The sequence below is a fragment of the Myotis yumanensis genome, unplaced genomic scaffold, assembly GCF_028538775.1.
Source record: "Myotis yumanensis isolate MYYU_CA2020_CCGP unplaced genomic scaffold, mMyoYum1.0.hap1 SCAF_9, whole genome shotgun sequence".
Classification (NCBI taxonomy): Eukaryota; Metazoa; Chordata; class Mammalia; order Chiroptera; family Vespertilionidae; genus Myotis; species Myotis yumanensis.
Genome location: NW_027223760.1, coordinates 38,277,738 through 38,298,554, shown reverse-complemented (window position 1 = coordinate 38,298,554; position 20,817 = coordinate 38,277,738). Strand labels below are relative to the sequence as shown.

The window sequence follows — 20,817 nt, the reverse complement described above, 5'->3', positions numbered from 1 at the left end:
GCTTGGGGGTATAGCTCAGGGGTAGAGCATTTGACTGCAGATCAAGAGGTCCCCGGTTCAAATCCGGGTGCCCCCTTCCTCAACTCACTTTTAGTGTGAAGTGCTAAATAAAGAGCCAAATGATTGTTCTTGTCCCCATAGTTGCCCCTGGTCCCCGATGGCTCCTCACTCCCATATTGACTGTGCTGTGTTCTAGGGCTGGTAGTGTGCTCTGGTGCTCCCTGGGCCTGGGTTCTGTTCTAGCCAAACTGTGCTGCAATTAGACAACACAGGGTGCTTGTGAGGATACAGTGAGGTCATGCCTTGTCATGCTGTGTGTCATAGGCCTTCCTCCAGTGACAATGGCCGAGTCCCACTCCTGGGAACTCAGGGGCCCTGACCTTGGATCCTTTTTGCCTCTGGTCCCTGCCTTTTCTCTGAAGCAAACATAATGGAGACGCTTTTGCCTTTGCCCAGCATTTGGTCAGCAATGCCCTCTTATTTTGGCCTGGGGAGTAGCGACTGGACCTGATTTGAAGTATTTTACATCCCTGTCCCTGGGTAAGAGGCTGGCCCTAAATCCTTGGTTTTCTTTCTTTATTGAATCCAATGAGCCTTGTGGGTCTGAGTGCTGGCAGCATTTTGAGATCATTTATCAGCCCTCTGTCTTCAGGAAGGAGAAGTGCCCTTAATTCCCATTTTCAGATGTTATGGAATGAAAGGCAGGGGGGTTAAATGACTTGCCCAAGGTCTCATGGAGACGAACTATGAATTGGCCTCTGCTCCTCGCTGTCCTGCCCTTCACGTGGCACCAGAGCCTGCAGGAAGTTCTGTCTCTGTGAGTGCTGTTACTGCTTCCCTGGGGTTAAGGAGCCTTTGGCCACTAGGCTGGGCCTCTAAGCAGGGGTGGCAGGACAGGGAGGTGTGTAGCAGGCAGGGCCTGGCTGAAGTACCCCTAAGTCATAGGTCCCTCCAGGCCCAGTTCAGCTCGGCCATGGAGCCGGGGTTTGCTCCTGCGTGGGGTTGAAATGAGTTCTGGGGTTTGGGGCATGAGGTCCTCATGGGACTTGGTTTGGACCTGTGGTCTTAGCAGCTTTCAAAGAAGAACCGAGCGGGAGAAACCAAGATGGCGGCATAGGTAAACACCTGAAATTGCTGCCTCGCACAACCACTTAAAAAATACAACTAAAAGACAAAACGGACATCATCCAGAACCACAGGAAGGCTGGCTGAGTGGAAATTCTACAACTAGAAGGAAAGAGAAAAGCACACTGAGACTCAGAGGAGGTGCAGAAGTTAAGTGCAGAGGTACCGAGGTGCGCGCAGAAAGGGCTGGCAACTGAGGACTCGGCATATGTGGAAAGGCCTGGCGGCTGAGGACGAGGTTGTCTTTTTCAGTTGGGAGGGACTCTCAAGCTCCCGACTGCTCTGAACTCCAGTTCTGGGCGAGTCTCTGGGGACCCAGACTCATACGGGGAGAAACTAGACTGTCTGGCATCAGGCAGAACTCGAGGGTGGCTTTCTCTTAGAGGTATTTGCAGCGATTACCGGGACACTGAGACCCGGGGCCTCTTAGGGCAGGGCTGAGGATCAGCCATAGCTGTTTGCTCCGCCCTGTTGATCCCCTGAGACCCTGCCCCACCCAAGCTGTGCACAGAGGCTTTTGAATATGAAAGACCTGGCCCTTTGCAACTTGAAAATTACCAAACAAACTGCAGCTGAATGAGAGAGACCCAGAACTTCCAAAAGAAGGTCCAAGGCCCCAAAGCAGCTTGCATTGCTTCACAGCTGGGCCTCATCTGGGCACCTCCAAACCCCAAACAAAGAAGAGGAATCTCTCCATAGCTCCTGCTGGATAGCCTCAGACAGAGGCTAAATTAGCACCTCCTTAGATACCCAAGAGCCAGTGTACCCAGTGGTCAGAGTGGGACCATCCAGATTACAACTCCTCAGATCCATAAGGGACACACTCAGGGGGCAGACTCAGTGAGCACCAAAGCCCCACTGAAGCAAGTCTTGCCCCAGAAGGGTGTCTCCAGCTCAGAAGTTCTCCCACTGCAGACACAGCTGATTCTCACAGCCAATTGGCCTAGAGGCCAATTCCTCCCAGTGTTACCTACAACAATCAAGGCTTAACTACAACAAGACTGTGCACAAAGCCCACAAAGGGGTGCACCAAGAGTGTCCACCTCAGGTAATTGGGGAGGCTGAGCCACTGGGCCCTATAAGACACCTAACACAGAAAGCCACTCTATCAACACAGGGAAACATAAAAAATGCAGAGACAAAGAAACAAGTCACAAATGACAGAAATGGAGGAAATCAAACTACTGGATATAGAGTTCAAAACCACACTTTTAAGGTTTTTCAAGAATTTTCTAGAAACCACCAATAAATGTAGTGAGACCCTCCATAAATCTAGTGAGACCCTCGAGGTTATGAAAAAGGACCAACTAGAAATTAAGCATACACTGACTGAAATAAAGGATATTATGCAGAGTTCCAACAGCAGACTAGAGGATTGCAAGAATCAAGTCAAAGATTTGAAATACGAAGAAGCAAAAATCACCCAACCAGAAAAACAAAAAGAAAAAAGAATCCAAAAATATCAAGAGAGTGTAAGGAGCCTCTGAGACAACTTCAAGCATACCAACATCTGAATTATGGGGGTGCCAGAAGAAGAGAGAGAGCAAGATATTGAAAACCTATTTGTAGAAATAATGACAGAAAACTTCCCCTACCTGGTGAAAGAAATAGACTTCCAAGTCCAGGAAGCGCATAGAACCACAAACAAAAGGAATCCAAAGAGGACCACACCAAGACACATCATAATTAAAATGCCAAGAGCAAAAGACAAAGAGTGAATCTTAAAAGCAGCAAGAGAAAAACAATTAGTTACCTACAAGGGAGTACACATATGACTGTCAGCTGATTTCTCAACAGAAACTTTGCAGGCCAGAAGGGAGTGGCAAGAAATATTCAAAGTGATGAATAGCAAGAACCTACAACCTAGATTACTTTACCCAGCAAAGCTATCATTCAGAATTGAAGGTCAGATAAAGAGCTTCACAGATAAGAAAAACATAAAGGAGTTCATCACCACTAAACCAGTATTATATGAAATGCTGAAAGGTATCCTTTAAGAAGAGGAAGAAGAAGAAAAAGGTAAAGATACAAATTATGAACAACAAGTACACATTTATCAACAAGTGAATGTAAAAATCAAGTGAATAAATAATCTGATGAACAGAATAAACCAGTGAATATAATAGAATCAGGGGCATAGAAAGGGAGTGGACTGATTATTCTGGGGGGTGGGGGGGAAAGGGGTGTGGGGGTGCGGGAAGAGACTGGACAAAAATCATACACCTATTGATGAGGACAGTGGGTGGCGGGGGTAAGGGCAGAGGGTAGGGTGGGAACCAGGTGGAGGAGAGCTATGGGGGGAAAAAAGAGGAACAACTGTAATAATCTGAACAATAAAGATTTAATTAAAAAAAAAAAAAAGAATAACCAAGCAGTGACTTTCTTGCATCCCACCCTCTCTGTAAGCTTTCCAAACGCATCAGGGGAGAGCTCTGCTCCTCCCTCAGCCAGGTCAGGCCTTGCTCTGGAGGCTGCCTATGCTCCCTCTGCTGCTTACTGTGGACCAGACAGTTTGGGGTAAGGCTGCTTCATTGACTGGATGCTTCCCGGTGGCTCCTCCTGCAGGAATTCTAGGAAAGGTGCAGATGGGTCTCCTTCACTAGGACTGGGCTTGCAGTTTTAACACGTTCCTCTGGGGATTCTGATGCCAGTTCATGTTGGAGGACCAAGGCTTAGGGGAGCACAGGAAGTTTGAAATCCTCTCCAGGCTGAGTAAACCAGCCCATGGGGTCCTGGACCCTCCTCAGTATTTCAGGACAAAAGAGCTACGTCCCCAAAGCCCTGTGAGCAACAGAGACACACAGCGGACTGTTTCCTTGTGGAGGGGAGATGGAGTGGGTGGCACTGGGAAGGCTTCAGAGCGCACAGTACCTTTCTTTTGTTTTCTATCCATGCAGAGGGTGAGAGGGTTGCTCTCTCTCTGGCTGTGTCCCACACTGTTATGAGCCTTTCAGATGAGAGGACAGCCTCGTTGCTGGCTGCCTCCCCATTCTCCCTGCTCTCACACAGCTGCCTGCCTCTGCTGTGCAGTGTCCTCCAGGCCCTGGGGGCTACAAGCAAGTTACCAGGGTTCCACCCGCTCCTCATATCAGTTTTCCCCTTGAGAGGGAGTTGGGCTGGTTCACCTTTTTCCTCCACCATGATGATCATTTTGAGTGGATGACAGGGGTTTGAGTGGGTGAAGTAGATGGTGGAAAGGGAGAAAGGGGCCTTCTGTCTCAGGGTGTGGTGTCCTGGCCAGATCTGCTTTTCTACCCATGTAGACTTTACTGCCCCCCAGTGCCCTGTTAGGAGAGGGCAGAGGGGACCAGGGCTCTCTTAGGCTGGGAAAGCAATGACTGCCCACTGTAGGGCAGACAGAACCGGGTGGCAGAGGGAAGTGGGGCCAGAAAGGCAGAAAATGGAAGCAGGCAGGATGAGTCTGGCACATAGAAGGTGGTCAGCAGGTGTTTACAGGCAGATGAGTGAGCAAGTGATGACAGTGGGAGACAGGATGTCATAGGGCAGGCTGCCTGCTCCCAGAGGCGGGGCTGTAGGATTCCAGAACTAGGAGTCAGGTGCACAGTTGAAGAGGTGTAATTAAGGTTCATAAGCAGGTGTGGGGGTATAGCTCAGGGGTAGAGCATTTGACTGCAGATCAAGAGGTCCCCGGTTCAAATCCGGGTGCCCCCTTCCTCAACTCACTTTTAGTGTGAAGTGCTAAATAAAGAGCCACATGATTGCTCTTGTTATCCATAGTGGCCCCTGGAGTGGATGGCTCCTCACTCCCATATTGACTGTGCTGTGTTCTAGGGCCAGTAGTGTGCTCGGGTGCTCCCTGGGCCTGGGTTCTGTTCTGGCCAAAATGTGCTGCAATTAGACAACACAAGGGTGCTTGTGAGGATTCAATGAGGTCATGGCTTGTCACGCTGTGTGTCATAGGTCTGCTTCCAGTCCCACTCCTGCCTTTGGCCTTTGCAGGAAGCCAAAATGTTTCCAGGCTCCATGAGCCCACATGTGTGACATCACCTGAAGCCTCCCTGAGCTCCGGACATGCCTGACCCACTCTTCCCTTTGTTCTTCTTCCTCCCTTGGCCTGAAATTTTCTCCAGCTTCTTCTGGAAAACTCTTCCTTGTCCATCTCCCCAAGGAAGCCCTTTCTGACTCTCCAGGCAGGGCAGCTCCTCACTCCCTGCTCCCAGGACTCTCTTCTTGGGCTTCTGCCACTCTTGTGCAAAGTCTTTGGTTCAAGATTTTGTCTCCTATTGGAACAAGGACAATGTTTAAGTCTCTGTGTCCTCAACATGGATGACAGGAGCTGGTACCTCACATGCTCTGTGTTTGTTGAGTGACTGACTGACTGAATGAGTGGAACAAGGAGCACCCTTCTTGAGACCTTAGAATAGGGACGAGGCTCTCCCGGCACTGAGTGTGAGGTTCACTGAGGACCTGGACCTGACCATGATTGTTCTGATAAGTATGTGCTGGTTTAGGTAGAAACACTAGTGTAGACTCTAATGGCCTTTCCAGGTGTGAAGGCTGGTGCTGTTATCATGACCTGAGGAAGAGGAGGGCTGAAGACAAGACAGTGAACTACAGTGAGAAGAGTTGCCATGTTCTGGGACATGCAGAAACATCCGTGACATGTAGACAGGCAGCTATCCTGCATCCAGCGCCATGGGTGAAACAGTGCTAATGAAAGATTATATGTAAGTGGGGGTATAGCTCAGTGGTAGAGCATTTGACTGCAGATCAAGAGGTCCCTGGTTCAAATCCAGGTGCCCCCTACTTCTTGGACCCCTTTAGTTACTGAGGTTGGTGCTGAAATTTCTGCCTCTTCCTTACTCATTTGAATGTTAAATGTGATTTAAAAAATTTAGAATTTGGATCGGCACCAGCTCCACGCATCCTCCCCTGACCATCATCCAGACAGCGCCCACTGTGGTCACATTAAACTGAGGAGACTGATGAAGTGAGCCCAGACCACCAGGACCGGGACTCTTGCCCTTCATGGCTTGTGGAGGGACTTCCCTTTCTTTCTCTTAACATCTTCATTTTCTCAACCTCACGGTAATTTCCAGAAGATGGCTGACCCCTAGTTCTTGTTGCTACCACTTGTGATGTATGGAAATACAGCTTCCTACTTCCCAGGGGTGACTGTAAGGATTTGAGAACCATGTCACAAGTAAAGGCTCTAGCCCTAACCGGTTTGGCTCATTGGATAGAGTGTCGGCCTGCGAAAAGAAGGGTCCCAATTTCAATTCTGGTCAAGGGCATATACCTTGGTTGTGGGCACATCCCCAGTATGGGGTTTGCAGGAGGCAGCTGATTGATGTTTCTCTCTCATCCATGTTTCTAACTCTCTATCCCTCTCCCTTCCTCTCTGTAAAAAAAAAATTTATGAAATATATATTTAAAAATAAAAAAAGTAAAGGCTGTGGCCTAGCCAGTGTGGCTCAGTGGCTGGAAGTCACAGTTTGATTCCTCGTGAGGGCATATGCTTGAGTTAGAGGATCAATCCCCAGTGTGGGATATGCAGAGGCAGCCAATCAATCATTCTCTTATCATTGATGTTTCTATCTCCCTCTCCTTCTCATTCCTCTGTAAAACCAATAAAATATTTTTTAAATGTCAGAAGAAACATGAGACACAGCAGAAAGGCCTTCTGTGGCAGGCGGAGTGGGGTGATGGGTATGGGCATGTTGTACCCGTTAGTTACTCCAGAAGGACCTCTGAGGATGAGGACTGGCTTAGGGAAGGAAAATCACAGAAGATGTGTCTGTGCCAGGAGAGGGGACCAGAACCCAGGGGCCCTGACCTTGGATCTTTTTTGCCTCTGGTCTCTGCCTTTTCTCTGAAGCAAATATAATGGAGATGCTTTTGCCTTTGCCCAGCAATGCCCTCTTATTCGGGCATGGGGAGTAGCGACTGGAGCTGATTTGAAGTATTTTTTATCCGTGTCCCTGGGTAAGAGGCTGGCCCTAAATCCTTGGTTTTCTTTCTTTATTGAATCCAATGAGCCTTGTGGGTCTGAGTGCTGGCAGCATTTTGAGATCATTTATCAGCCCTCTGTCTTCAGGAAGGAGAAGTGCCCTTAATTCCCATTTTCAGATGTTATGGAATGAAAGGCAGGGGGGTTAAATGACTTGCCCAAGGTCTCGTGGAGACGAACTATGAATTGGCCTCTGCTCCTCGCTGTCTTGCCCTTCACGTGGCACCAGAGCCTGCAGGAAGTTCTGTCTCTGTGAGTGCTGTTACTGCTTCCCTGGGGTTAAGGAGCCTTTGGCCACTAGGCTGGGCCTCTAAGCAGGGGTGGCAGGACAGGGAGGTGTGTAGCAGGCAGGGCCTGGCCGAGGTACCCTAGGTCAGAGTTCCCTCCAGGCCCAGTTCAGCCTGGCCATGGAGCCGGGGTTTGCTCCTGTGTGGGGTTCAAATGAGCCCCAGGGGTTGGGAGCATGAGGTCCTCATGGGACTTGGGTTGGACCTGTGGTCTTAGCAGCTTTCAAAGAAGAACCGAACACTGACTTTCTTGCGTCGCATCCTCTCTGTAAGCTTTCCAGACGCATCAGGGGAGAGCTGTGCTCCTCCCTCAGCCATGTCAGGCTTTGCTCTGGGGGCTGCTTATGCTCCCTCTGCTGCAAACTGTGGACCAGTCAGTTTGGGGCAAGGCTGCTTCATTTACTGGATGCTTCCTGGTGGCTCCTCCTGCAGGAATTCTACGAAAGGTGTAGGTGGGTCTCCTTCACTAGGACTGGGCTTGCAGTTTTAACACGTTACTGGGGGGATTCTGGATTCTGATGCCAGTTCACAGTTGAAAACCAAGGCTTACGCCGAAACCGGTTTGGCTCAGTGGATGGAGCGTCGGCCTGCGGACTGAGGGGTCCCGGGTTCGATTCCGGTCAAGGGCATGTACCTGGGTTGCGGGCGCTTCCCCCGTGGGGGGTGTGCAGGAGGCAGCTGATCGATGTTTCTCTCCCATCGATGTTTCTGGCTCTCTGTCCCTCTCCCTTCCTCTCTGTGAAAAATCAATAAAATATATATTAAAAAAAAAAAAAAGAAGAAAACCAAGGCTTAGGAGAGCACAGGAAGTTTGAAATCATCTCCAGGCTGAGTAAACCAGCCCATGGGGTCCTGGACCCTCCTCAGAATTTCTGGACAAAAGAGCTACGTCCCCAAAGCCCCGTGAGCAGCATAGACATCCCGGGGGGCGGCTTCCGTTTGGAGGGGAGATGGAGTGGGTGGCACGGGGAAGGCTTGAGAACACTCAGTACCTTTCTTGGCTTTTCCATCCATGGGGAGAGTGAGGGCATCACGCTCTCTCTGGGTGTGTCCCACACTCCTATGGGCCTTTCAGATGAGAGGACAGCCTCCTTGCTGGCTGCCTCCCCATTCTCCCTGCTCTCACACAGCTGCCTGCCTCTGCTGTGCAGTCTCCTCCAGGCCCTGGGGGCTACAAGCAAGTTACCAGGGTTCCACCCGCTCCTCAAATCAGTTTTGCCCTTGAGGGAGTTGGGCTGGTTCACCTTTTTCTACACCACGTTGATCAATGTGAGTGGATGAAAGGGATTGAGTGGGTGAAACAGATGGTGGAAAGGGAGAAAGGGGCCTTCTGTCTCAGGGTGTGGTGTCCTGTCCAGACCTGCTCCTCTACCCATGTAGACTTGACTGCTGCCCAGTGCCCTAGTAGGAGAGGGCAGAGGGGACCTGGGCTCTCTTAGGCTGGGAAAGCAATGACTGCCCACTGTAGGGCAGACAGAACCGGGTGGCAGAGGGAAGTGGGGCCAGAAAGGGAGAAAATGGAAGCAGGCAGGATGAGTCTGGCACATAGAAGGTGGTCAGCAGGTGTTTACAGGCAGATGAGTGAGCAAGTGATGACAGTGGGAGACAGGATGTCATAGGGCAGGCTGCCTGCTCCCAGAGGCGGGGCTGTAGGATTCCAGAACTAGGAGTCAGGTGCACAGTTGAAGAGGTGTAATTAAGGTTCATAAGCAGGTGTGGGGGTATAGCTCAGGGGTAGAGCATTTGACTGCAGATCAAGAGGTCCCCGGTTCAAATCCGGGTGCCCCCTTCCTCAACTCACTTTTAGTGTGAAGTGCTAAATAAAGAGCCACATGATTGCTCTTGTTATCCATAGTGGCCCCTGGAGTGGATGGCTCCTCACTCCCATATTGACTGTGCTGTGTTCTAGGGCCAGTAGTGTGCTCGGGTGCTCCCTGGGCCTGGGTTCTGTTCTGGCCAAAATGTGCTGCAATTAGACAACACAAGGGTGCTTGTGAGGATTCAATGAGGTCATGGCTTGTCACGCTGTGTGTCATAGGTCTGCTTCCAGTCCCACTCCTGCCTTTGGCCTTTGCAGGAAGCCAAAATGTTTCCAGGCTCCATGAGCCCACATGTGTGACATCACCTGAAGCCTCCCTGAGCTCCGGACATGCCTGACCCACTCTTCCCTTTGTTCTTCTTCCTCCCTTGGCCTGAAATTTTCTCCAGCTTCTTCTGGAAAACTCTTCCTTGTCCATCTCCCCAAGGAAGCCCTTTCTGACTCTCCAGGCAGGGCAGCTCCTCACTCCCTGCTCCCAGGACTCTCTTCTTGGGCTTCTGCCACTCTTGTGCAAAGTCTTTGGTTCAAGATTTTGTCTCCTATTGGAACAAGGACAATGTTTAAGTCTCTGTGTCCTCAACATGGATGACAGGAGCTGGTACCTCACATGCTCTGTGTTTGTTGAGTGACTGACTGACTGAATGAGTGGAACAAGGAGCACCCTTCTTGAGACCTTAGAATAGGGACGAGGCTCTCCCGGCACTGAGTGTGAGGTTCACTGAGGACCTGGACCTGACCATGATTGTTCTGATAAGTATGTGCTGGTTTAGGTAGAAACACTAGTGTAGACTCTAATGGCCTTTCCAGGTGTGAAGGCTGGTGCCGTTATCACGACCTGAAGAAGAGGAGCCTGAAGACAAGACAGTGAACTACAGTGAGAAGAGTTGCCATGTTCTGGGACATGCAGAAACAACCGGGACATGTAGACAGGCAGCTATCCTGCATCCAGCGCCATGGGTGAAACAGTGCTAATGAAAGATTATATGTAAGTGGGGGTATAGCTCAGTGGTAGAGCATTTGACTGCAGATCAAGAGGTCCCTGGTTCAAATCCAGGTGCCCCCTACTTCTTGGACCCATTTAGTTACTGAGGTTGGTGCTGCAATTTCTGCCTCTTGCTTCCCATTAGACTATTAAATGTTATATATATTTGGGATTTGGATCAGCACCAGCTCCACGCATCCTCCCCTGACCATCATCCAGACAGCGCCCACTGTGGTCACATTAAACTGAAGACACTGGTGGAGTGAGCCCAGACCACCAGGACCGGGACTCTTGCCCTTCATGGCTTGTGGAGGGACTTCCCTTTCTTTCTCTTAACAGCTTCATTTTCTCAACCTCACGGTAATTTCCAGAAGATGGCTGACCCCTTGTTCTTTTTGCTACCACTTCTGAAGTATGGATACAGCTTCCTACTTCCCAGGGGTGACTGTAAGGATTTGAGAACCATGTCACAAGTAAAGGCTGTGGCCTTGCCAGTGTGGCTCAGTGGCTGGAAGTCACGGTTTGATTCCTGGTCAGGGCACATGCCCGGGTTACAGGCTGAATCCCCAGTGTGGGGTGTGCTGAGGCAGCCAATCAATGATTCTCTCATCATTGATGTTTCTATCTCTCTCTCCTTCTCCCTTTGTCTGTGAAATCAATAAAACATTTTTTAAATGTCAGAAGAAACGTGAGACACAGCAGCAAGGCCTTCTGTGGCAGGCGGAGTGGGGTGATGGGTGTGGCCATGTTGTACCGTTAGTTACTCCAGAAGGACCTCTGAGGATGAGGACTGGCTTAGGGAAGGAAAGTCACAGAAGATGTGTCTGTTCCAGGAGAGGGGACCAGAACCCAGGGGCCCTGACCTTGGATCTTTTTTGCCTCTGGTCCCTGCCTTTTCTCTGAAGCAAACATACTGGAGACGCTTTTGCATTTGGCCAGCATTTGCCCTGCAATGCCCTCTTATTCGGGCCTGGGGAGTAGCGACTGGAGCTGATTTGAAGTATTTTACATCCCTGTCCCTGGGTAAGAGGCTGGCCCTAAATCCTTGGTTTTCTTTCTTTATTGAATCCAATGAGCCTTGTGGGTCTGAGTGCTGGCAGCACTTTGAGGTCATTTATCAGCCCTCTGTCTTCAGGAAGGAGAAGTGCCCTTAATTCCCATTTTCAGATGTTATGGAATGAAAGGCAGGGGGGTTAAATGACTTGCCCAAGGTCTCATGGAGACGAACTATGAATTGGCCTCTGCTCCTCCCTGTCTTGCCCTTCACGTGGCACCAGAGCCTGCAGGAAGTTCTGTCTCTGTGAGTACTGTTACTGCTTCCCTGGGGTTAAGGAGCCTTTGGCCACTAGGCTGGGCCTCTAAGCAGAGGTGGCAGGACAGGGAGGTGTGTAGCAGGCAGGGCCTGGCCGAGGTACCCTAGGTCAGAGGTCCCTCCAGGCCCAGTTCAGCCTGGCCATGGAGCCAGGGGTTACTCTGCATGGGTTTCAAATGAGGACCGGGAGTTTGGAGCATGAGGTCCTCATGGGACTTGGGTTGGACCTGTGGTCTTAGCAGCTTTCAAAGAATAACTGAGCAGTGACTTTTTTGCGTCCCACCCTCTCTGTAAGCTTTCCAGACCCATCAGGGGAGAGCTCTGCTCCTCCCTCAGCCAGGTCAGGCCTTGCTCTGGGGGCTGCCTATGCTCCCTCTGCTGCAAACAGTGGACCAGACAGTTTGGGGCAAGGCTGCTTCATTTACTGGATGCTTCCCGGTGGCTCCTCCTGCAGGAATTCTAGGAAAGGTGTAGGTGGGTCTCCTTCACTAGGACTGGGCTTGCAGTTTTAACACGTTACTGGGGGGATTCTGGATTCTGATGCCAGTTCACAGTTGAAAACCAAGGCTTAGGAGAGCACAGGAAGTTTGAAATCCTCTCCAGGCTGAGTAAACCAGCCCATGGGGTCCTGGACCCTCCTCAGTATTTCTGGACAAAAGAGATACGCCCCCAATGCCCCGTGAGCAGCATAGACATCCCAGGGGATGGCTTCCGTTTGGAGGGGAGATGGAGTGGGTGGCACGGGGAAGGCTTGAGAGCACTCAGTACCTTTCTTGGCTTTTCCATCCATGAGGAGAGTGAGGGCATCACGCTCTCTCTGGCTGTGTCCCACACTCCTATGGGCCTTTTAGGTGAGAGGACAGCCTCCTTGCTGGCTGCCTCCCCATTCTCCCTGCTCTCACACAGCAGCCTGCCTCTGCTGTGCAGTGTCCTCCAGGCCCTAGGGGCTACAAGCAAGTTACCAGGGTTCCACCCCCTCCTCAAATCAGTTTTGCCCTTGAGAGGGAGTTGGGCTGGTTCACCTTTTTCTACACCACATTGATCATTGTGAGTGGATGAAAGGGATTGAGTGGGTGAAACAGATGGTGGAAAGGGAGAAAGGGGCTTTCTGTCTCAGGGTTTGGTGTCCTGTCCAGACCTGCTCCTCTACCCATGTAGACTTGACTGCTGCCCAGTGCCCTAGTAGGAGAGGGCAGAGGGGACCTGGGCTCTCTTAGGCTGGGAGAGCAATGACTGCCCACTGTAGGGTAGACAGAACGGGGTGGCAGAGGCAAGTGGGGCCAGAAAGGGAGAAAATGGAAGCAGGCAGGATGAGTCTGGCACATAGAAGGTGGTCAGCAGGTTTTTACAGGCGGATGAGTGAGCGAGTGATGACAGTGAGAACCAGAATGTCATAGGGCAGGCTGCCTGCTCCCAGAGGTGGGGCTGTAGGATTCCAGAACTAGGAGTCAGGTGCACAGTTGAAGAGGTGTAATTAAGGTTCATAAGCAGGTGTGGGGGTATAGCTCAGGGGTAGAGCATTTGACTGCAGATCAAGAGGTCCCCGGTTCAAATCCGGGTGCCCCCTTCCTCAACTCACTTTTAGTGTGAAGTGCTAAATAAAGAGCCAAATGATAGCTCTTGTCACCCATAGTGCCCATTGGCCCCCGATGGCTCCTCACTCCCATATTGACTGTGCTGTGTTCCAGGGCCAGTAGTGTGCTCGGGTGCTCCCTGGGCCTGGGTTCTGTTCTGGCCAAAATGTGCTACAATTAGACAACACAAGGGTGCTTGTGAGGATTCAATGAGGTCATGGCTTGTCATGCTGTGTGTCATAGGCCTGCTTCCAGTGATATGCACCTGTCCCTCTCCTGCCTTAGCAGGAAGCCAAAATGTTTCCAGGCTCCATGAGCCCACATGTGTGCCATCACCTCAAGCCTCCCTGAGCTCCGGACATGCCTGACCCACTCTTCCCTTGTTCTCCTCCTCCCTTGGCCTCAAATTTTCTCCAGCTTCTTCTGGCAAAGTCCTCCTTGTCCATCTCCCCAGGAAGCCCTTTTTGACTCTCCAGGCAGGGCACCTCCTCACTCCCTGCTCCCAGGACTCTCTTGGGCTTCTGCCACTCTTGTGCAAAGTCTTTGGTTCAAGATTTTGTCTCCTATTGGAACAAGGACAATGTTTAAGTCTCTGTGTCCTCAACATGGATGACAGGAGCTGGTACCTCACATGCTCTGTGTTTGTTGAGTGACTGACTGACTGAATGAGTGGAACAAGGAGCACCCTTCTTGAGACCTTAGAATAGGGACGAGGCTCTCCCGGCACTGAGTGTGAGGTTCACTGAGGACCTGGACCTGACCATGATTGTTCTGATAAGTATGTGCTGGTTTAGGTAGAAACACTAGTGTAGACTCTAATGGCCTTTCCAGGTGTAAAGGCTGGTGCCGTTATCACAACCTGAAGAAGAAGAGCCTGAAGACAAGACAGTGAACTACAGTGAGAAGAGTTGCCATGTTCTGGGACATGCAGAAACAACCGGGACATGTAGACAGGCAGCTATCCTGCATCCAGCGCCATGGGTGAAACAGTGCTAATGAAAGATTATATGTAAGTGGGGGTATAGCTCAGTGGTAGAGCATTTGACTGCAGATCAAGAGGTCCCTGGTTCAAATCCAGGTGCCCCCTACTTCTTGGACCCCTTTAGTTACTTAAGCTGGTGCTGACATTTCTGCCTCTTCCTTCCATATTTGACTGTTAAATGTGATTTTAAAAATTTCGGATTTGGATCGGCACCAGCTCCATGCATCCCCCCAGACCATCTTCCAGACAGCGCCCACTCTGGTCACATTAAACTGAAGAGACTGATGAAGTGAGCCCAGATCACCAGGACCGGGACTCTTGCCCTTCATGGCTTGTGGAGGGACTTCCCTTTCTTTCTCTTAACAGCTTCATTTTCTCAACCTCACGGTAATTTCCAGAAGACAGCTGACCCCTAGTTCTTGTTGCTACCACTTGTGAAGTATGGAAATACAGCTTCCTACTTCCCAGGGGTGACTGTAATTATTTAAGAACTATGTCAAAAGTCAAACTGTGGCCCAGCCAGTGTGGCTCAGTGGCTGAGTGTCAACTCATGAACCAGGAAGTCATGATTTGATTCCAGGTCAGGGCATATGCCCAGGTGTGGGTTTATCCTTAGTAGGGGGCATGCAGGAGGTAGGCAATCAATGGTTCACTCATCATTGATGTTTCTATCTCTTTCCCTCTCTCTCTGAAATCTGTAACACATAGTTAATTTTTTTTTCAAAGTAAAGGCTGTGTCCTCTTCTGTTGCGGTCCAACCCCAACAAGTCCAGAGGTCCCCAAAGGTGTGGACGGAGTCGGCGAAGAAGAAATGACAGGGAGACAGCCTTCAGTTGATCAGCAGCCTAGCCAGGATCTCTAGTCAGGATCTCCAGCCAAAGTTCTGGTCGGGATCTCCAGCCAAGTTCTGGTTAGGATCTGATGTTTATTGTCTTGTTACATCTGCATTTATACCAGTCGATTTTAATCCTGTCAATTTCTATTGCAAAGGTTAGGGCGTTTCTTATCTCCATTCTAGGGAGTAAATATTATGTAGCTTAAGCGTGATTGTTTGTAGTTAAAGTGATTAACTACCCGCCTGGCACTTAGTTAAGGGGTTGTATCCCCTCCCTAACCTCAGGGGAAAATCCCCACCTGGGGAAACAACCTTTCTCGGAGAGGTGACCTTGGTTAAAACACATGGCGCTAAGGAGAGCAAACATATTAAGAACAGTATGCTATATATGCCAGGTCCCTTGAAACATATGCTGTGCAGATGTTTCTTTCCTGCAGCGACTGTGTCAAGCAGCAAGGATGGACCGGCTTCCGGCACTCTTCCTGGAAATTTCTTAGGGAGCTGCCTCTACCACAGACTTGACCACCTGACTCTCTCTTCCCCTTCCTTTCTCTGCTACCACTTTTTCTTTTTTACTCTAGGTTAGTATTTTTTTGATGAAAATGTTTAGACGTAGACCCTTTTTATATAATGATTTTTTAAAATTAAAATGTATGCTTTGAAGACATATAAATGGCATAAAGAATCCTGCAAAGGAGTCTCCATGTTCCTTAATGAACAAGGTAATTTGAAACAATATTTCCTACAAGGACAAATCAAAAGCTGGAAAATACTTTAAACATCTCGTTAAAAGCATCAAAGAGCTAGCTAGTGAGACAGGAAATACTAGATGGAAAGGATGGGAGACAGAAAGTTAAAGCTCCACGCCGGAGGCTGCTTTGTCCCCGAATGTGGTGTTCAGTCCAGAAGAGGCAGCTGAGAGGCTCGGTGGACCTTTTGGAAGCCTGTCCGGAATTTGGAGGATGGATGTCAGAATTCAGGGTCACCACGAGTAGGGACACTGGTAAAACTACCTCTGGCTTTGGGCTAGTACCCTGTGGAGTAAGGGTGAACTGAGAGAAATCGGCCACTACAAGAATTTGTAGCTTGTCTTTGTGTCATCTGAATGGCCCAAAAATCTCAATTGAAGTTATATTGAAGTATCTTGACTTCTAGCGTCCACAGATAACTGAAAAAACAACAACAAGAACAAATGAGGGATGACATTATCTTCACCTAGCCTAAAATTCTACAAATCAAGTTTGGAATCAAATGTTCAACGCATAGCCAAAGATCACTATTTACACAGGGAAGAAAAAACCATCCATGAGAATCAATAGAAACAATAGACCACAGATCTAAACACGGAAACTTTTTATTTTTATTATATTTCTATTGATTTCAGAGAAGAAGGGAGAGGGAAAAAGAGATAGGAACATCCATGATGAGAGAGAAGCACTATAGGTCAATGCTCAACCACCGAGCCACGCTGGCCAGGTTTGAACTTTTTATATTAGAACTACCGAAAACACCCTGTAAAGTAACAATTTTGCTGTGTTCAAGGAGCTACTAGCCAGGCTGGGAAATTTCAGTCATAAACTTGAAAGCGTTAAAGGCAACTAATGCCACCGGTGTTGCTCAGAGGTTGAGCATCAACCTATGACCAGGAGGTCTCCGTTTGATTCCCCATCAGGGCATGTGCTTGAGTTGAGGGCTCAATCCCCACTGTGGAGTGTGCAGGAAGCAGTCAATCAATGATTCTCTCTCATCACTGATGTTTCTCTCTCTCTATCTCTCTCTCTCCCCGCCTTCCTCTCTCTGAAATCAATAAAAATATATTTAAAAAAAATAAAATAAAGGTAACTAAGAAGGTTTGAAAGTAGAGCAACAAAGAAAATTTTTATCTAAAAGTCAACAACAAAAATTAAAAAATTGCCCTAACTGGTTTGGCTCAGTGGATAGAGCGTCGGTCTGTGGACTGAAACGTTTGATTCCGGCCAAGGGCATGTACCTTGGTTGTGGGCACATCCCCAGTAGGGAGTGTGCAGGAGGCAGCTGATTGATGTTTCTCTCTCATTGATGTTTCTAACTCTCTATCCCTCTCCTTCCTCTCTGTAAAAAAATCAGTAAAATATATATTTTTTTAAAAATTAAAAACTTAATAAATATATCTGCCAAAACCGGTTTGGCTCAGTGGATAGAGCGTCGGCCTGCGGACTGAAAGGTCCCAGGTTCGATTCCGGTCAAGGGCATGTACCTGGGTTGCGGGCACATCCCCAGTGGGAGATGTGCAGGAGGCAGCTGGTCGATGTTTCTCTCTCATCGATGTTTTTAGCTCTCTATCTCTCTCCCTTCCTCTCTGTAAAAAATCAATAAAATATAAAAAAAAACTTAATAAATATATCTGTTTCTATTCAATTAATAGATTCAGCCAAAGAGAAAATTGTTAAACTAGAACACTGGAAATAAATGTCCATTTCTCCATTATAAAACATGGAGAGATAATTTGTGGCAAACAGAATAGAGAGTGATAAATATACAGGATACAGTGAGAAGATCTAACATACATTTAAATGGAGTCCAGGGAGAAGAAATGAGAGAATGAAGTCAATGCAAAATCTGAGGAGAAATGGCTGAGGCTATTTTACAACTAATGAAAGACATCAATCCTTACATTCAAGGACCCAAGTCAATCTGAAACATAGTAAACAAAATTAAATCCATACCTAGAGGGAGAGTGCCAAAACCACCACCTTTAAAATGATACCATAAAAAGTTTTGCATACAAATTTTAATATCTAAGCCAATCGATATCTTTATCTTCCTCCCAAATTACATAAACACTTTAAATCTTATGAGCCCATTCCTTATATGTTATTATTAATCAGTATTTTAGTTCTATCTTTAAAAAAAACTATAAATTAGACATTAATATTGTGTTATATGGTCAATAATTTTTAAATTGATTTGAGAGAGAGAGAGAGAGAGACAGACAGACAGACAGACAGACATTGATGTATTGCCTCCCATACGAGGGATTAAACCCACAACCTGGGTATGTGACCTGACCATGAATCAAACCCACCACGTTTTGGTGCACGGGATGACACTCCAACTGAGTCACACTAGCCAGGGCTATGGTCAATGATTTTTAGATTTACTGACATACCTTACACTTTCCTTGGTCGAGCTTCCTTCTTGTGTCTCAGACCTCCCATCTGGGATCATTTTTCTTTTCTCTGAAGTATATGTTTAAAAATTTCTTTAGTGAGAATCTGTTGGTGGTAAACTCTCAGCTTTGGTCTGTTCTTGAAGGACAGTTTAGCTGGGAATAGAATTCAGAACTGACTGTAATTTCCTCCCAACATATGGAATGTGTCATTGCACTATCTTCTGGCTTCCTTTGCAACTATTGAGAAGTCGACCAGCAGTCCAACTATTGTTCTTTTGTAAGTGATTGCAGGCTTCTCTCTGGCTATTTTGCAAAGTTCAGAGTCCTCAACTTCAACTAGGAGATCAAGTTTACATTGGAGAGCAGGGGACCAGGTGAGCGGAGAGTAGGAAGATCAGAGCAGTGGGACAAACACATCATCTGAGCAGAGCTGCCCTGCTCTGGGCAGGAAGGGCCTCCTCAGCTTCTTCACCTGTTGCAGGAAGACTAGAGATCAGATTCAGAAAGAGGAGAGGAGACTGGAACTCCTTTATGACCTTTATGACCATTGAGACTAAAATGCTAGGGGGCACCCAGATTTGAACTGGGGACCTCTTGATCTGCAGTCAAATGCTCTACCCCTGAGCTATACCCCCTGCCATACCACTGAGGCCCAATGAACACCCTTTCCTTGTGTGGCCACACCTAGAGCTTCTGCCCTAGATACCCTGTCCACATAGCGTGGCTGAGTTGCCAGACCTGCTTTATGCTAACTCATCTCCCCACATTAGAAGAAGCAACAGGTTCCCTCCTCCCACAGCTCCACAACCTCTCCACCTTCAGTCCCTAGAGGAGGGCAGTAATGTGGGAAGCACTCCCTGACAGCTGGAAGGATCCACACTCACATCTCTATAGTGGTTTTTGTGCTGAACATCTGAAAACAGACTCAAGATGCCTCATGGCCTGACCAAGCACGGAGCACCTCAAAGAGAGAACACACTTGCCTGGCTACAGATCAGAGCTCTCTGCACAATGCTGACCCCTCCCCGTGCCTGAATCTCCACAGTCAACCCTTTAACTGCTGGGGGAGGTGAACATACAGTCTCTAGGCTCCAAGCCCACCTTTCTGTGCTCTGCCCTGTGGTGCTGGGTTTGGGCCTCTGTAAACCAGCCTCTCCTTCGCCAGGTGGCTTCCTGGCTGGTCCTGCCAGTAGAGCTGCAAAATGAGATTGAGATTGGAGCAGGAAGAAGCACTTGCGTTGGGTTCCTGTCAGTGTCACCTGGCAGCCACTGTCCATCCAGTAGAAACAGCGATTGCCACGTGCAGTGTGGTGCTCACAGGCCCGGCTTCGTCATGACTCTTCAGGGACAGCAGCATCACCTTAGAGATCTCAGTCCCTGATCCCAGAGATACTCCCCAAGCTTGTAAGACTTAACTTCCTCCTTTCTGTTTGTCCCAACCCTCGAGTGTAGCTGCTTCTACAGAAACGACCTCTATGATACTTAGTCTTCCCTTTCTATCCCTTCACTTCTAATTTCTGGCTGTTGTGGGTTGAATTTTGTGCCACCAAAAGGTATGTTGAATTCATAGCCCCTTTTAATCCCTCTCCCACGGTGCAGGAATGTGTCCTTATTTGAAGAGGGCCTTCAAAGATGGAATTTGATAAGATGGGATCACCATGAAGTAGGGTGGGCCCTTAATCCAATGTGACTGGTGTCATAGGAAGTGGAAAGATACACAGAAAGAAGATGGCCACGTGAACACAGAGGCAGAGACTGGATTGACGCACCTGCAAGCCAAGGACGGCTGAGGATTGCCAACAAACACCAGAGGCAAGGAAGGACCTGCAGAGCCTTCGGAGAGAGCACGGCCTGTCAGACACCTTGGTTTCAGACTCTGGTGTCCAGAACTGTGAGACAATAATTTGTTTTTTTTATGTCTCCCATGTTGTGGTACTTTGTTACAGAAGCTACAGGAAATTGGTATACTGGTTAACAATTACATTAAATTCTGTTAAAATAACTGGCTTGGTTTCTGTCTCTTGACTGAGCCCTGGATGTCACTGAAATTGGTCCCAGGAAACATACCCTCAAAGAGGGCATTGGCAATGGATTTGTTCTTATCCTTGTCTTGAAGGCCCTGCCCAGTGCCTACCTGCATCCTAAATCAAAGGGACAGCCATATAAAGGTGCCATTTCATAGGCTCTAGCCAGCCTCCTCCTGTAAGGGGACTAGAGTATGGCCTGCATAGAATTTAATTTGTCAGTTTAGCTCAAGGAGGAAAAGAGATTCTCAAAGGGGGCACCTGGATTTGAACCAGGGACCTCTTGATCTGCAGTCAAATGCTCTACCCCTGAGCTATACCCCCTCTTGTTAATAATGGTATATAGTTAATAAGTTCTTTACACTTCCACTCATCTCTGGGCTGTTGATTCTGACTCAGCAGAGAGCTGCTAGCCCTGCTCAACTGTACTGGCAATTCTTACGCCATAACCATTCTCTTTTCCCAAAAAGGCATCATTCCTGGTTGGCACCAGCTTGGAAGGTCAACCAATGAAGGTTACATTTGAGGCAACAAAGTCTGTACCTGGCTTGGTATATTGGGCAGAAGAGGAAGCCCAGAGACAAGCTGACGCTTCATGAGCAAGGAGTAGATTGTCCTTCACCTGTTTTTCAGTCGAGATTACTTTAAAGTTATCCATAGTGTGGGACCAAGACAACCTCCCCCACCTCTCCTCCAATTCTGCATCTCTTTAAGGCATTGAACTTCAGTTTTTATTTCAGTGTTTTGTCTTGTGT

At 48.5% G+C, this 20,817-nt stretch overlaps 8 non-coding genes across 8 annotated transcripts; 7 read left to right on the top strand and 1 right to left on the bottom strand.

The window, feature by feature from the left end:
• Nucleotides 1-4: 4 nt before the first annotated feature.
• On the top strand, nt 5-76 carry TRNAC-GCA (transfer RNA cysteine (anticodon GCA)). The gene has a single exon. It is a non-coding gene; the product is annotated as a tRNA-Cys (tRNA).
• Nucleotides 77-4,725: 4,649 nt separating this feature from the next.
• Nucleotides 4,726-4,797, top strand: TRNAC-GCA (transfer RNA cysteine (anticodon GCA)). Its single transcript has one exon. It is a non-coding gene; the product is annotated as a tRNA-Cys (tRNA).
• Nucleotides 4,798-5,819: 1,022 nt separating this feature from the next.
• TRNAC-GCA (transfer RNA cysteine (anticodon GCA)) lies at nt 5,820-5,891 on the top strand. The gene has a single exon. It is a non-coding gene; the product is annotated as a tRNA-Cys (tRNA).
• Nucleotides 5,892-9,100: 3,209 nt separating this feature from the next.
• Nucleotides 9,101-9,172, top strand: TRNAC-GCA (transfer RNA cysteine (anticodon GCA)). Its single transcript has one exon. It is a non-coding gene; the product is annotated as a tRNA-Cys (tRNA).
• Nucleotides 9,173-10,193: 1,021 nt separating this feature from the next.
• On the top strand, nt 10,194-10,265 carry TRNAC-GCA (transfer RNA cysteine (anticodon GCA)). Its single transcript has one exon. It is a non-coding gene; the product is annotated as a tRNA-Cys (tRNA).
• A 2,726-nt stretch (nt 10,266-12,991) lies between these two features.
• On the top strand, nt 12,992-13,063 carry TRNAC-GCA (transfer RNA cysteine (anticodon GCA)). The gene has a single exon. It is a non-coding gene; the product is annotated as a tRNA-Cys (tRNA).
• Nucleotides 13,064-14,085: 1,022 nt separating this feature from the next.
• Nucleotides 14,086-14,157, top strand: TRNAC-GCA (transfer RNA cysteine (anticodon GCA)). Its single transcript has one exon. It is a non-coding gene; the product is annotated as a tRNA-Cys (tRNA).
• Nucleotides 14,158-20,314: 6,157 nt separating this feature from the next.
• Nucleotides 20,315-20,386, bottom strand: TRNAC-GCA (transfer RNA cysteine (anticodon GCA)). The gene has a single exon. It is a non-coding gene; the product is annotated as a tRNA-Cys (tRNA).
• Between the last annotated feature and the right edge of the window lie 431 nt (nt 20,387-20,817).